We start from the raw sequence: 14038 nt of genomic DNA on the forward strand, positions 1-14038 counted from the left end.
CTTTTTGGTTCATTCCAGAATAGTCTGAAACAACTTTAATTCTTGTTTTACTAATTTTTTTTTTTTGTTCTGTCACCCTGTCCTGGAGTGTAGTGGTGTGATCATAGCTCATGCAACCTCAAACTCCTGAGCTCAAGTGATCCTCCTGCCTTGGCCTTCCAAGAGGTTAGCACTACAGGCACACGCCACCACACTGGGCCAATTTTTCTCATTTTCTTGTAGAGAAGAAGTCTCGCCATGATGCCCAGACTGGTCTCAAACTACTGGCCTCAAGCAATCTTCCCGCCTTGGCCTCCCAAAGTGCTGGGATTACAAGCTTGAGCCACCATGCCTTGCCTTATTCATTTTTTAAAAGATGAATGATGTTTTGTTTACACAATTGATGATTAATAGTAATGATGATCTGAAATGCCATCTTAATTCCATTTTGTTAAAGAAAAACACTACATAGAGAATTTTGGATGAAAATATTTGGTATAGATCTTATTTTTAAGCATTTCCTTGTTCTGAACAGATTTATTGCCTAAGCATGTTAACTTTAATTTTACCAGAGATTCTTTCCTAAATAGATAAAGTTTGGAATCCTATGAGAACTTTGCCTACTTTTTTTTAAAAAACACAACTAACTTTTCCAGAAATTTTCAAGATTATAAATAAGGACTTTTCACCAAGATGAATAATTACTCAGAAAAATTAAAGAATTAATTAAAGGTTTGTTTGTGTGTTTGTTTATTGACTGCTTAAAAGCCAAGCCATGTATTTATACTTAAAAAGGTACATCATATAACATATTACATATTTTTGAAATAGCATGCCACTGATGAATCTTTACTTTCAAAGATACTTTTAGACAGGCTAGTACTACTGTACTACGAATAGGAGACTCATGTCCTTAGGAAATTTTCATGATGTTAATTACAATTTATTAAGCACTTTATGCCAAGCCCTGTGCTAACTAGTTAAGGGAAACTGTCTCATTTAACAACACCGCTGATGGGGTGGGTCATGTTTGTCAGTAGATGAGAAAATTGAAGCAGAGAGAGGTTACAATTCTTGCCCAAGATCATGCAGGTAGCAGGTAGCAAAGCAGGGAATATTTTTGGAATGGTTTGTGTGTCTCTTCATAAGTAAGCATATTTCTTTCCAAGTATTATGGGAAAGATCTTCTGGCATATTAATCTCTCAGGTTGCATCACATGTGAATGGCGTATCTCATCTACTCTGTCATCAGATGATCATTTTATTTACTAATTTCTTACAGTGGATAATTTCTCAGATCTTTTTTTGTTCCTTATAAAACTGCATACTCACTACTGTCTACTTTGCTTTCACGAATGAAAAAGTTGGTCCAACATAAGGTTCTTACTAGTTTTTTCTATTTCCTTTCTTTCTTGTTTAGAGAATAGCAGTATTTTCTTCAAAAAACTTTCTGTGCTTATTAGGACAATATTATTATCCTAGTTTAATGTGTGTGACTGATAGATATAATTTTATGTTACTTACTTTTTATACTGTCTTATACTATTCTTTCACAAACCGTATAAAGCCTCCCCAACTGCTGTTTCTCCTTAGTGGTAACTTTAAGAAGTCACAATAAGTTTCTTTCTGAACAACCAACAGTTTGGTATTCTGTCAGATGTGTTCCAGGACTTCAGCAGGTCGTTACAGCGAATATCTTCAAGAGGCCATGCATTAGGCAGAGCGCTGCAGAGACACCTATGGAGATCAGCACACCTGCCCTCAAGCAAAAGACAGTAATTAGTTGCTCATATTCCCTTGCAAACTTCCCCAGTGTTGTTGTACATGAAACACACAGATCACAGCAGTACTGTCATGAGCTCCGCACTGCTGGAGTTGTTTATGCCCATTCAATTTTTAACGTTTCCATAAGACATTTTGATGGGAACCCTGAGCCCAAAGGGATTTGCATGCTTGATCAAACCTGTGATGATTTAAACATAGAAATAAAGAGAAACCTTTGGATTACTTTGACTGTTAACTTTTAGGACTGCGTTAGTGGAAAACATTAACATGATACTTGAGGCAAAGATGTGTTTGAAAAACCTCCATGACTTTTTTGTTTGTTGACAGCAGGTATAGCTTCAGTAAATCTCAACAGGTTCTTTAATGCTCATAGATCCAAGTGCATATGAAGATCTGTATGGCAAGGGCTGAATATTTTAAAAGATGATTTTATGCCAACTACTTTTATTGAAATCGAAACACTGTCAAGTAACAACCTTTTAGTCCTTTTAGCCACATTGTCATATATAGTTTATATTACTAAAGAATGAGATGATAGGTGATTGAACTTTAATAAAATACAGCAGTGTTTGTGGATTGGATATATTGGGGCCAAAGAAATTCATTACTCAAAGTACTTAGAGGTTTTTTTATGTTATTGTATTAATTTTAACATTACATGTGGCCTGAATACCATGTGGGATAAAAGGTAGTATTTTACCAGATGACCTTTCAAGTCATTTCTAACCCTGAGATTCCATTCTTTAATTACATTTGTATAGGTTATTAATAAACAGCTTCACTAAAGATTAATTACTGCTTCTTAAATATTTTTAGTTTACAAAATGCTATCATTCCTAATAACAGCAAATTCAGTTCACATTTAGTCTGAGAAAAAAATAACCCTGGTGCTTTGTCATTCAAGCATAGTTTGGTTGTTATATGTACATGCTCCTTAAATTGGTTCTCAGAGACAAATTGGCATTATGGAGTTGTCAGATTGTAGCAGAACTAAAGATGTTATACAGCATCAGACTATCATTGACAGAGTCAGAAACCTTAGATGCTAATGAATTCAGTCATCCCATTGTGCCTTGCAATTTTCCCTCATTAATGCATAGGTAGAATCTTCCAGTGGGTTTTTGAGCATAGTTGTTCATTAGCTCTTCAGTGAAAAATGGAATGAATGATGTGAATGTTATAAAGGTTACCTCTGGATTTTATGTTTGCCTGCCTTTCTTAGCCATGCGTACGCCTAAATGTGGATGAACTGGGCATACGCCACTTGTGAGCTGGTGATTATGATACTAGCCTAGGCAAAGTACTCTTAAATGCAGAGCATTTTGGCTAGCTTGTACCTCATTGACTTTCAGGAATTCCACAAAAGTCATTCCTCAGAATTGGTCTGTCTATAATGGCCTTTAGAATTCCTAATAACTTTATGTTAATGTTGCATAAAACATTTGGCAGACTGTTTCTTACATAAACCTGCTCCATGTGTCCTGAGCTGGAATCTTATTTATCTTTTTATCCTTGGTGCCTTGCTTAATGTGATCAGCCAATGCTGGTTGGATTTGTGGGTAATTGAAAATACCATGTATCGAATATAACTAACCCATGGAACTACTATAGAAGAGTGGATCATATTTAACACTTTTAGTAACAGGAATGACTTTTTCTCCTGCCTGTTTTTTTCCCAGGTTGATTTTTTTCTAGAATAAGTTCCTATGATTTGATTTTAACCTTATCTTTTTACTATCAGTACGTTAAAAATATTCTGTGTAAAAAGCAGTTTATCTTTTTACTGTACTAAAGTTGAAGTTTTCTTACTCTAAGTCGCAATCTGGACCCATCTAGCTACTTAGCTTTATTTTCTTCTGTGCTATTCTCTAACCATTGTTTCTCCTCCTGCGCAGGAGAGACTTTACTCCTTGTTTCAGGACAAGTCAAACTTCTTCCTGGCATCATGCCTTGGTTTCTGAGCTCCAATCTTATGAATTCCTGACTTACTTCTGATTTCTATCCACTAGTTTAGAACTAAGTCATATGTGTCCCCTATATTTTGCAAAATGTATGTCTCTTCAACTAGCTCATAACTTTATTACTATGATTTCTCCTTTTTTTCGTATTTTAATTCTTTGCTTTTGGACATACGGCAGCATGCCAAGTACTTTGCAGTCACACAGTAAATACTATACAAGCTAGATAATCTCTAGCTTTATATTAGAAAAATAAGCTTCCTCCAGAAGAAAGTGAGAAAGGAAGAAAGGAAGACAGACAGACAAAAAGGAAGACAAAGGGAAGAAAAGAAAGAAAAGAGGAAAGATGAAAGGAAGAAAAGAAAAAAAAAAAGAAAGTTAGAAAAGAAAGATTAGCAAGAAGATTTTGGGGAATAGGGAAAGAGCAATGATTTTGGAATTTTTAAAACTTGGGTTTAAATTCTGATTCTGCTTTCTAGCTTTGTAATATTGGATAATTTCCATAATCTTTGGGTGTAAATGGTAATAATATCTATCAGGCAAATTCATGGTAAGGGTTAAATTCTATAATGTGTTAATATATAAAGTGCTTATTAACACATTGTCTGGCACATACTAGATGAGTAAGGAATGGGAGCTAACGCCATTATGTTGCACGTGCGGAAAGTGAAGTTTAGAGAGCTGACCAAGGGTCATGCAGCTAGTAAATTGTGGAGAGAGAATTGAAACCCAAGTCATTCTTACTCTAAAGTAGTGTTTTTCAGACATTAGTGTACATCAGAATTGCCTGAAAGCTTGTTAAAACACTAGGCCCCACCCCAGAGTTTCTGCCTCTCTAGATCTGGGGCAAGGCCTGAGAATTTGCGTTTTTAACATGTTCGCAGGTGCTGCTGCTACTGCTGGTCCAAAGACTGTACACTTTGAGAACCAATGCTTTATAGCTTATTTTTCAAACCTAGTTGCATCTAAAAAATCATCTGGGGACCTTCTAAAAATTACTGATGAAATCAGAATCTCTGGTTATGGGGCCTAAGTGTCAGTTTTTTTGTTTTTGTTTTAAGCTTTCCACATGATTCTAATGTGCATCTAGGGTAGGAAACACCACTCTGCCTAAAGTTGGGCTCTTTGTAGTTTTCCATTAGAATTGGGTCCTAAGCAAAGCGGATGATCCTGAACCTTCCTGGATGCTCAGAGAAGCAAAGCCACGACAGTGTGTTGTTTTTGTGGTGTAATGTTTGAAAACCATTGCTCCACCTAGAATTTTTTTTTATTATATTACGTGTTCTAATAGTTTAAGTGTTTTGCTTGAATTTCTGCAACCGTCTTCATCCTCAGTGTGAGTGCCTCCATCAATCTCTAGGGTGGGTTTTATGCTATCATTTGACAAAAGCAACTATTTAGCAGTAGTTGACGTGAAAGTAAATAAAGGAATGTATCTAATTTTTTAAAAATCAATCATGTTAGCAACTTAATGTACTTTCAGAGATCTGATTAAGAGTTAGTTTGTTTTCCTGAGATGCTCATGCGAACCTTCTGTTTTATTTTAGGGCACCCAGTTATTGGTTAGAACAGATAATGATAATGTGCACCCAAGAGTGTGTATGTAAAACATGTAGTAGATTAACTGATAAAAGGAGTCATTTCTCTTGTTAAAGGATTCACATGGTAAATATATACAAACCAAGGCATGAAATCATTTACGGGATAAGAGTGGGCAAAATACCACATAATTTCATTAACCTTTAAGCAATGAAATTATAAATCTCTATGCAAATGATTAAGGTTATCATTGCCCATCACCACCTTTTGATTCCTACAGACTGTTAATTCTTCTCTGTCCTGCTGAGTCTTATTAAAACTTCTGACTGATGTACTTTTATTAAAAGGTTTAGAATTTACCAATTTAAAACATTTCCTTCACATTATCACCTCTAATTTAACTAGGCCCATTAAACACTATATTTTGCAAAGGGAAAAAGTCAATAGCTGTTTCTTTAAAAAAATAATAAATTGAAATGAATTTTAAACTCTGCTTAGAGGTGAGCAACTGCTATATACTACTAGGTCTTTTGATAGTTGATTTGTTCCTTTAATATGCAAATTTTAGGTTTACAAAGATCTAGTGCTTTTATTTAAGAAATATGCCTAGAGGGTAGATTGGTAGGCTTTAGGGAGATATCTAGTTTGGTGTGAAATAAATAGTTGTTAAAGGATCACATGAATTGGGTCCCAGAAGATGAAGAGTAAGAGCTGAGACAGATTGAGGAAAACTGACTGTACCTCATTTCTTTTGGCTAAAAATATCACTGAATTAAAAATGAAGACAATGAATGATGGCAACACAAAGCAAATTAATGAAAATAAGCCATTTTTTTTGTGGGTTTTGTGAAAAGTTCTGCCTTGTGAGAAGTTTAAAGAAAGGACTGCTTACATCTCTGACCACAGAAGCTTGGTTCACGTCATTCTGGGAGGCCAGCCTCGAGAAAGCTTACAGCTGTGACAGGGAAGGCCCTCCTTTGGCCAGGGAGGAAGGAATGGGTCACCCCCCTGGCCAGTCAAGTCAGCAGCATCTCTTCTTGTTGGTGAGATGACAGATGTCATAGAGTATCTACATTCAGAAGAAATGGACTCAGGGTTACTTTCTTAGGTTGGCAGTCACAGGCATTCTGGTTTGTAAGTGTTAAGCAAATAGCAATAGTTGGACTTTTAGCTTTGGGGAAGTTTGTTTTAAGAGGTCATACACCTGTTTTACATCACTGCTCTTTTGGAATGTCTGACTTCCAAACAGATTTATTTTTCCTTAAATAGCTTAAAAATTATGAAATATATTTTCATATTAATAGCTTGTAGAATCCATGTCAATTTTTTTTAAGTGCTTATATCTTTCTTTTTGGATTTCTTTAAGCACTGAGGCTTTCAAGAGATAGAATATTTGAACAGCATTATCAAGCATTTGAAATGGCTCTGTATGCAAGTTTATTGTGTATCTCTCTCAGGTGTTGGAGGTACAGTGCACAGGGGTGATGATGATGTGTGAAGATGGGATGCTAGATTGATTCATTGAGGCTGGAAGTCCATAATCTTGTTATTATCAAGGTTTTAAAGACACATGGTGGGTAGGAATGCCAAATGCCACAGTCTTGTAAAGTGAGGAATGAAAATAGACAATTGTTTGGTCCTTGCCAGCCTTAGCAATAGCTGTTTTAGTAGTGATAGCTAAGGAAGCCAAGTTGTGATCATTTGAACATTGAATGGAAGTTGAAGTAAAGACAGTGCGCCTATAGTATTTTATGAAGCTTGGCAGGGATAGTTGGTAGGATTGAAAGAAGTGTGTTATTGATGAAGGAGGAGACAACAGTGGAGAGGATAAGATTGAAGATAGGGAAAAGGGTAAAACTGATGGAGCAAGTTTCTAGAAATGGCATGAATGAAGAGGATTCAGTGCACGAGTAGAGGGATTAGTAATGGAAAAGAAGAGGGTCAATCATGAGATAGGAATGTAAGTGTTATAGGAGAACTTGTATATGATAGTGTGGGTTCTTAGTTGCAGGCAACAGCTAGTTTGAGTTGCATACTGTTAGCTAGTTTAAGCAAACAGGGTTCCGGTACATGCTACTTAATTTCCAGAAGTGCCAAGGAACCAAACTTGACCGTTGTTAGCTGAGAACAACACAATCTAAAGGAAACAACCCATGATATTATTCTAGTAGAAACTCAACTGCTACTTGCTACTTTGAACCATGATACTAAGGATCATTTAGTAGAATATCTACATGGATGTCTCAGAAGAACAAAATGCCTTCACTATAAGATTTGACCTCATTGTAATTGGCAACCACCTTGATTTGCTCACTTCTGCTTTCTAAATACTGAGTGCATTTGATTGAACTCGGGTCCGCTGTGGAAGGCATGATGCAAGAACATCTACAAAATGTAGTTTTTTTGTTTATTTGTTTTTTTGTTGTTTATTTTTATTAGCTTTCGAGCCCCTAGAATATAGGAAGCTAGAGTGCATGACAGAAAGGGGTTGGAGTGAAGGCTGGGTGGTTCTGGCTCTTGGTCTTTTATGAGTTGCAGTCAAAATGTTGGCCAGGGCAACAGTCATTTGAAGGTTTGAGTAGCCTGGAGGATCTGCTTAGAAAATGGCTCACCCACATGGCTGTTTAGTTGATTCTGGCTATTTGGCAGAAGGCCATGTGAACCTCTTCATAGGACTGCTTGAGTGTCCTCACAATGTGGCAACGGGCAACTGGTTTCCCCCAGAATGAGTGATCCAAGGGAGCAACGAGGAGGCTGCAATATCTTTTAGGACAGACACCATCACTTCCACTGCATTCTGTTGATCACTCAGACCAACCCTGATAGGAGGAAAGGCACTGCACAAAGGCATGAATTCCCTGAGGTGTGGACTGTTTGGGGCCCTCTTGGAAGCTGACTGTCACGCTGCCCACCCTTGACATCAGAAATTAATCAGATTTGTCTGTACAAACAAAAAATGAAATTCTTTTAATTGAATGGAACTTGGCAATAATTTGAATAGAATATGGTTCTTTGTATTAGGATACAAAGTGTACAGTATCCTGAGTCAGTTTTTAAAGAGTTACAAAAAATGCTGTTCAGTTTCTTGTTCTCAGGCATATCTTCTTAAAGCAGAGCTTGTATCATAAAATTATCATTCAGTCTAGGTGTGTGTATTTTGAAGTGTGGAGATAATGAGGAAGTGATACTTTGTCTTCCAGAATAGCTGTCCTGTCTTCAGCTCTGAAATGCACAGGTCTGGCTAGCTGTCCCTAGCTAGACAGGTCATTTCCTGGTCTTAATTCTGTAAGACCCTGACTGACTCTGAGAATGGGAGTGAAGATCTCTGTGATGTACGAGAATGATGTAGGCCATTCTCTCATGCCTTGGTCACATCATCTTGTTTATTTCTTTCATATCAGGTATCACAAATTGAAATGATATTGCTAATATACTTGTTTGTCTCCCTGCGTCCTTCCCCTGCTCCCCAAAATTAAGCTCCAGCAGGGCAGGGCTTTGTCTGTGTTACTGCTGAATTCTCAGCACCTAGTGCAATGCCTGGTAGATGCTCAGTAGGTGAATGTCTAAATAAATTATTTTTTGAGAGAATATACTACATGGTCATTATTTGAAACAGGCCATCTCAAAAGGTAAATTTTCCCTCCTGCTTGATTTCTGTCTTTTCAGGCTTTCTCTTATCTTTTTTTTTGGTGACACCCCAGCTCAGAATGTTCTCTGTGGCTGGGAATGCTTTCCCATCTTGTTCACAGTTGGTGCCTGGAAGGTTCTCCAGCCTGGTTTCTTTCTGATATAGGTTATTCTGATTCTGTGATTACTGCTTAAAATAATTCCTTTAAGGCATATGTTTGTCTAATCCTGTACTTTCACGATATGTAAGCTGTTTGGGAGCTACATTTCCTATTGCTTTAATAACACCTCCTTTTTTGCTTGTCATATATAGTCGTTTTTGGATGAGTTAGTATGTTAGTTCTGACCCTGTCAGTATTGATATACCTAAGCATCCTGACTTTAATATACACAGAACAGGAAAAGTCACGACATCCACTCTTGGGTATATGGGTATAACATCTTAGCTATCTTCAAGACTATGCATGGCTTGCAGGGATCACAGGGCTGTATGAGTTAAGTTACAATTTAAACCTGATGTATTGCTCTCCCAGAAAATGGTCTTCTTAAGATATTTACCCCAGACCCACAAGTGTCTGTGTTTCCCTGAGGTGGAAACCCCAAACCTGGACTGATTATCCATATGTATTCCGACCTGCCTCTGAGAGTTTAGGCAATCCTCAGTAGAAGGTCTTGACAGTTTTTTGGATTATGGACCTTTTTGCAAAACTGACAAACTATTGACCTTCCTCCCAGGGAGATATCTGTTTATGTAAAGACATAAATTTTACATACATCATTCAGGAGTGCATCGACTCCTGAAGGGCATCCATCAACCAGGGTTAAGTACCTCCAATCTGCATTATTCTTATGATTTTTGGGTTATAATTGATATGAGGAATCCCTGGAAAGACTGAAAAAGCTCTTATTAATTAAGAATAACCCTAGAATCATTCAGAACATTTCTGTTCTTGCATGTTCTTCTCCCATCTTGGAATGTCCATGAACCAGACTAGATCATCCAAGTCAGCTCTTGTCCAGGTCAGGATTCAGAATTTAGGTTGGGCTTATTTTGAAGGTAACAATTTAACTATGTCCTTTATGATCTCACAGGTACCTCTGCATTAGCCAGATTGGAAATATGTAAAGAGACATCCCTATATCTGGATCATCAGGTAAGCAGATGGGACTTCGTTTTTACATCTCCATCAGTTCAGTCCTCGGGCTGCATGTGGGCATTTCTTATCATGTATTGTTTACTGCAGTGTGGGTCACTAAGATGATTGATGTTTCTAAAGAGAAGGAAGCAGGCTTTCTTAAATTTTTCCAGATTATTTCCCTGCTGCTTGAAGTTAGATTTTTTTAAAAAAAAATTATCTCATTATTATTTCATTTTATTCACACTTCCATAGTAGATAAAAATTCTCCAGTCTTTTTTTTATGTATATACTTTGGAGAGTTGTGGACAGCTCTCATATTGTTCCTTGGTTGTCAGCCAAGTTATAGACATTTAACTCCTTTAATCTTTCTTTGTAATTGAGTTAGCTTGGCTGCTTTTTCCAGATTTTCCCCCTATTTCATCTGCACCACTAATAAACAGAAAAAAACAGCCTACTGCCTGGCTTCTTCTACACTTTCATTCTTTTTGCTTTCTGGTTTTGCCTCATGTTCTTTGTTGAACTAAAGCCAGCCTGACATCATTCTCTGGACCACTTTGGCAGTACATGAACGCCTTGCCTACAACCATCAGTGTCCCATGTGGTAATGGCATCAGCAGTATATCGTAGAGTAAAAGGAAAATGTAAAAGGAGAACAGTGAGGAGCAAAATAATACATTCTTTAATTACATGGCAGACTTACCCTTGCCACCCGAAGTAAATCATTCTACCTGAACCCTTTAACACAGCTTTTGTCATCCTAAAGTGTTGCACAGGGGTGCAAATTTGAATAATAAGAGAAGTGTGTGTATTGTTTGAAGTTTGGCCACTGTTCTCACTCAGTTTCTTCCCCATGTTCTCATTCTCACCACCTTTCCCAACGCTGTTCGTGACTTGTTATCAGATTCTGTGGCCATGAACAAAACTGGGCAGGGGATCATTTTGTCGGAAATTAGATAGGCTCAGGTGGTAAATGATTCATGCCTCCATGTGTAACATCTGAGGCAAGTGCTTTAGTTCTTGCTATTTCTGTAACAGCCATTGGTCTTCTTTTAACAGCTGATTCAATGGAGATGTGCAGGAGGAAGGGACTATAGACCTTTGGTGCTATTTATCAACACTGTATTAGTTGCGTAACTTTTTCTCCCTCTGATTGGCAGGGAGAAGCATACTGCTTCTAGATGATGCTGAGCTTAGTGTAAAATATGCCAGCATGGGATCTGAGCTTGTCACAGTTCATTCTTTCTTTTCATTTAGTTTGTAGAAAATGGACCTCTACCTCTACTTATCGTGTGCATTAGAGAGAAAAAGGTCATACCTCTAGGAGCTAATGGCTTATTGGTGTTTTTAGTCACCAGATTCAGATAGTATATTTAGTTGAAGGTTGCAGCAGCACATACTTGGCTTTTTCATTTGTGGTAGCTTCATTTTTAGTACAGAATTGAATAGGATAGAAGAGACGGTTTTCCTGTTTGTGTCTGTGGCAGCTTTCTAGACGATGTGTGGTTTAATCCTTTAAACATTTTTGATCACTTATCACCTCTTTCCCTGTGAGGGCATAAAATATTCAGATTCTAATGCTAAAATCTTTTCATCAGATTATTGAATTTTGGAGAATCAAGGTCATAATGGCAGCTAACACAGTTGTCTCTGAATAGTGACCTAAAATTTGTAATACTTTTATTAGTTTTTTTTTTTTTTTGGCCAGATTTTATGGTCTGCCTTCATAGTATTGGATTTTAAATAAGATTATGTAATTGTGAATCATGTATTTCTTGGTTTCCGGCATCTTAAACAGGTAACTATATGACTTGGACCCCTAAAGTCTGATTTTTTAAAAATGTTAATCTCTCACATGGCTTTAAGACTGTGACAATATTGTACTCAGTGTTAGTTTTATTAGGCAGCTGATGCATTCTTCAGCATAACTTTTGTTTCTTGGGTCTTTTCAAGACCTGTCAAAGAAAACAAAATGCTAACCTGACTTTAAAGGGGCAAAAAAATCCACCCCCCCCCACTATATTATTCTTTGTTCTCTATGTGCATCAAAGTGACAATCCCACACTGTCTCAATTGAGGGAGTCTAGCACAAAAATGAAAAACAGCCTGGCACTGTTATAGGCTTGCAGCCAAAATGTTTTGTATAGCTTGGTTCTGGCAGTGGTTTTTGTAAGGCAGAGGGTCTACCCTCACAGCATCACTGAGGAAGAAAGGCAGCCTTAGTCTTTCCTACTTATACCGTTTATTTTCACTCTTGTCTTCCTCATTCCTTCACGCAGGCCACCATTGTGAAAAAAAATTTTTTTTTTCTGAAATAGAAATAAATATCATTCTCCTGAGAACTTCCACATTTAGTAAATGGCTTTGTTCCTTGTAGAAGCTGGTGCTAAATTTGCCTTTTCCAGCTCTCCTGAAGATTTCCTTTGCAGTTGCATTTTTGCCACACTTTGCAAAAAACCCTTCTGAATATTGCTAACTTTGGTCATGTTGACATAGTATTTTTGATGGGTTGGAATCTTGTCTGCTTCACAGCTTATTATTTGAATGGAAACTTTTGAGTAATATTTGCTTATATTGTATGGATTTTTATGCCAAGATATCTCTTGTTGAGACCAAAAAGTCTGCCATTGTTTTCTATTTTTGTCTAAAACTCAGGGTCAGTTCCTATCTTTTATAAATTGAACACTCATTTTTAGAATGTCTGATAAGTGTTGGTAGATAAACCAGTGAACTTCCATTAAAATAAAGAATGTGCACTTAAAATTTTTTCTTTTGAAATCCAAACGCAAGGTAAAACACGGAAGTGTTTTTAAGTTTCCCAGTTCTCAATAAATTATAGTTAGTGACCTACTATTAGAAAGAGTGTGAAAACATGGCATAAGTGTTTTTAAGTTTCTCAATTCTCACTAAATTATAGTTAGTGACCTACTATTAGAAAGAGTGTGAAAATGTGGCATATGAGTTTTAAATGGAGATGATTTGAGAAGGAGACTAGATTTTCACTTTGAGCAAGTGAAATTTCGTAGAATGTTCCTCAAAATATAAATGTGTTTTCTGTTATATTAAGCAAAAGCAAATGATTATTTCAAGTGATCTATTTTAAAAATTGGTGTTTTGTAATCAAGATAAAAATAGTTGAATAGGCAGAATATTTTTTTTAGGAAGGGATTGATATTATTTTGACTTACTTTTATTTTAAAAATTGTCAATGATTTTTGGCAATAAGAAAATTACTTTGGGAGAAAAAAACTCATGTATTTTTGTAACAGCGTAACAAATGTGACTGAAAAGAAAGTAAACAGTGGTTCATGTTAGAATTATTAATGTGAAACATTTTTATATGCCATATATATGGCAGATGAGATATGCATCTATTATGGATACATTGAAATTGTGCAACCTAACAGTTGTTTTTATCCAGAGGTTTATTTTTAATTGAGAAAATGCTTTAATATCATTAAAATTATTTGTAAAACAGAGGTATGTCAGAAGTATGCATTAAATAAACTCACCTGTTATTTTCTTTCATTCAAGACAGGTTCAGCAACATATTGGCTCATTACTTCAGCAAAACAAATACTCAAATTGCTTTGTATGTATAATGCACATGTAATAAATATTACAGTTCCCCATTTCCTCCAGTGCTGTCTTTTTAAACTTGTATGTAAGTGGCTTTTGTTCTGCAGAGTTGCTAACGTGAATCTGGGTGGGATGCCTGTTAAGTTTTATTAATTAAATCTTTAGGTCAACATTTTAAGCTTCTGAATTCTGACAGTTTTGAGGAGGAATGCCAGTGAAACTTATTTTCTCTTGGTCTAGTTAAGTTCATGATTGTCTGTCTTGAATCCCCTGTGCCAAGGTCTGATAATATTAGAATTGGTGAGTAAAGATAACGCAGACAAAAACCTCTTTCATTCTGTCTGTTCACGTATATTGAATAATGTTTATTGCATGTTAAGTACTATTCATTGACTTTAAATGCATTTTTATGCAATGGTATAACTTTTATTTGCA

This window comes from Eulemur rufifrons, chromosome 1 (assembly GCF_041146395.1).
Source record: "Eulemur rufifrons isolate Redbay chromosome 1, OSU_ERuf_1, whole genome shotgun sequence".
Classification (NCBI taxonomy): Eukaryota; Metazoa; Chordata; class Mammalia; order Primates; family Lemuridae; genus Eulemur; species Eulemur rufifrons.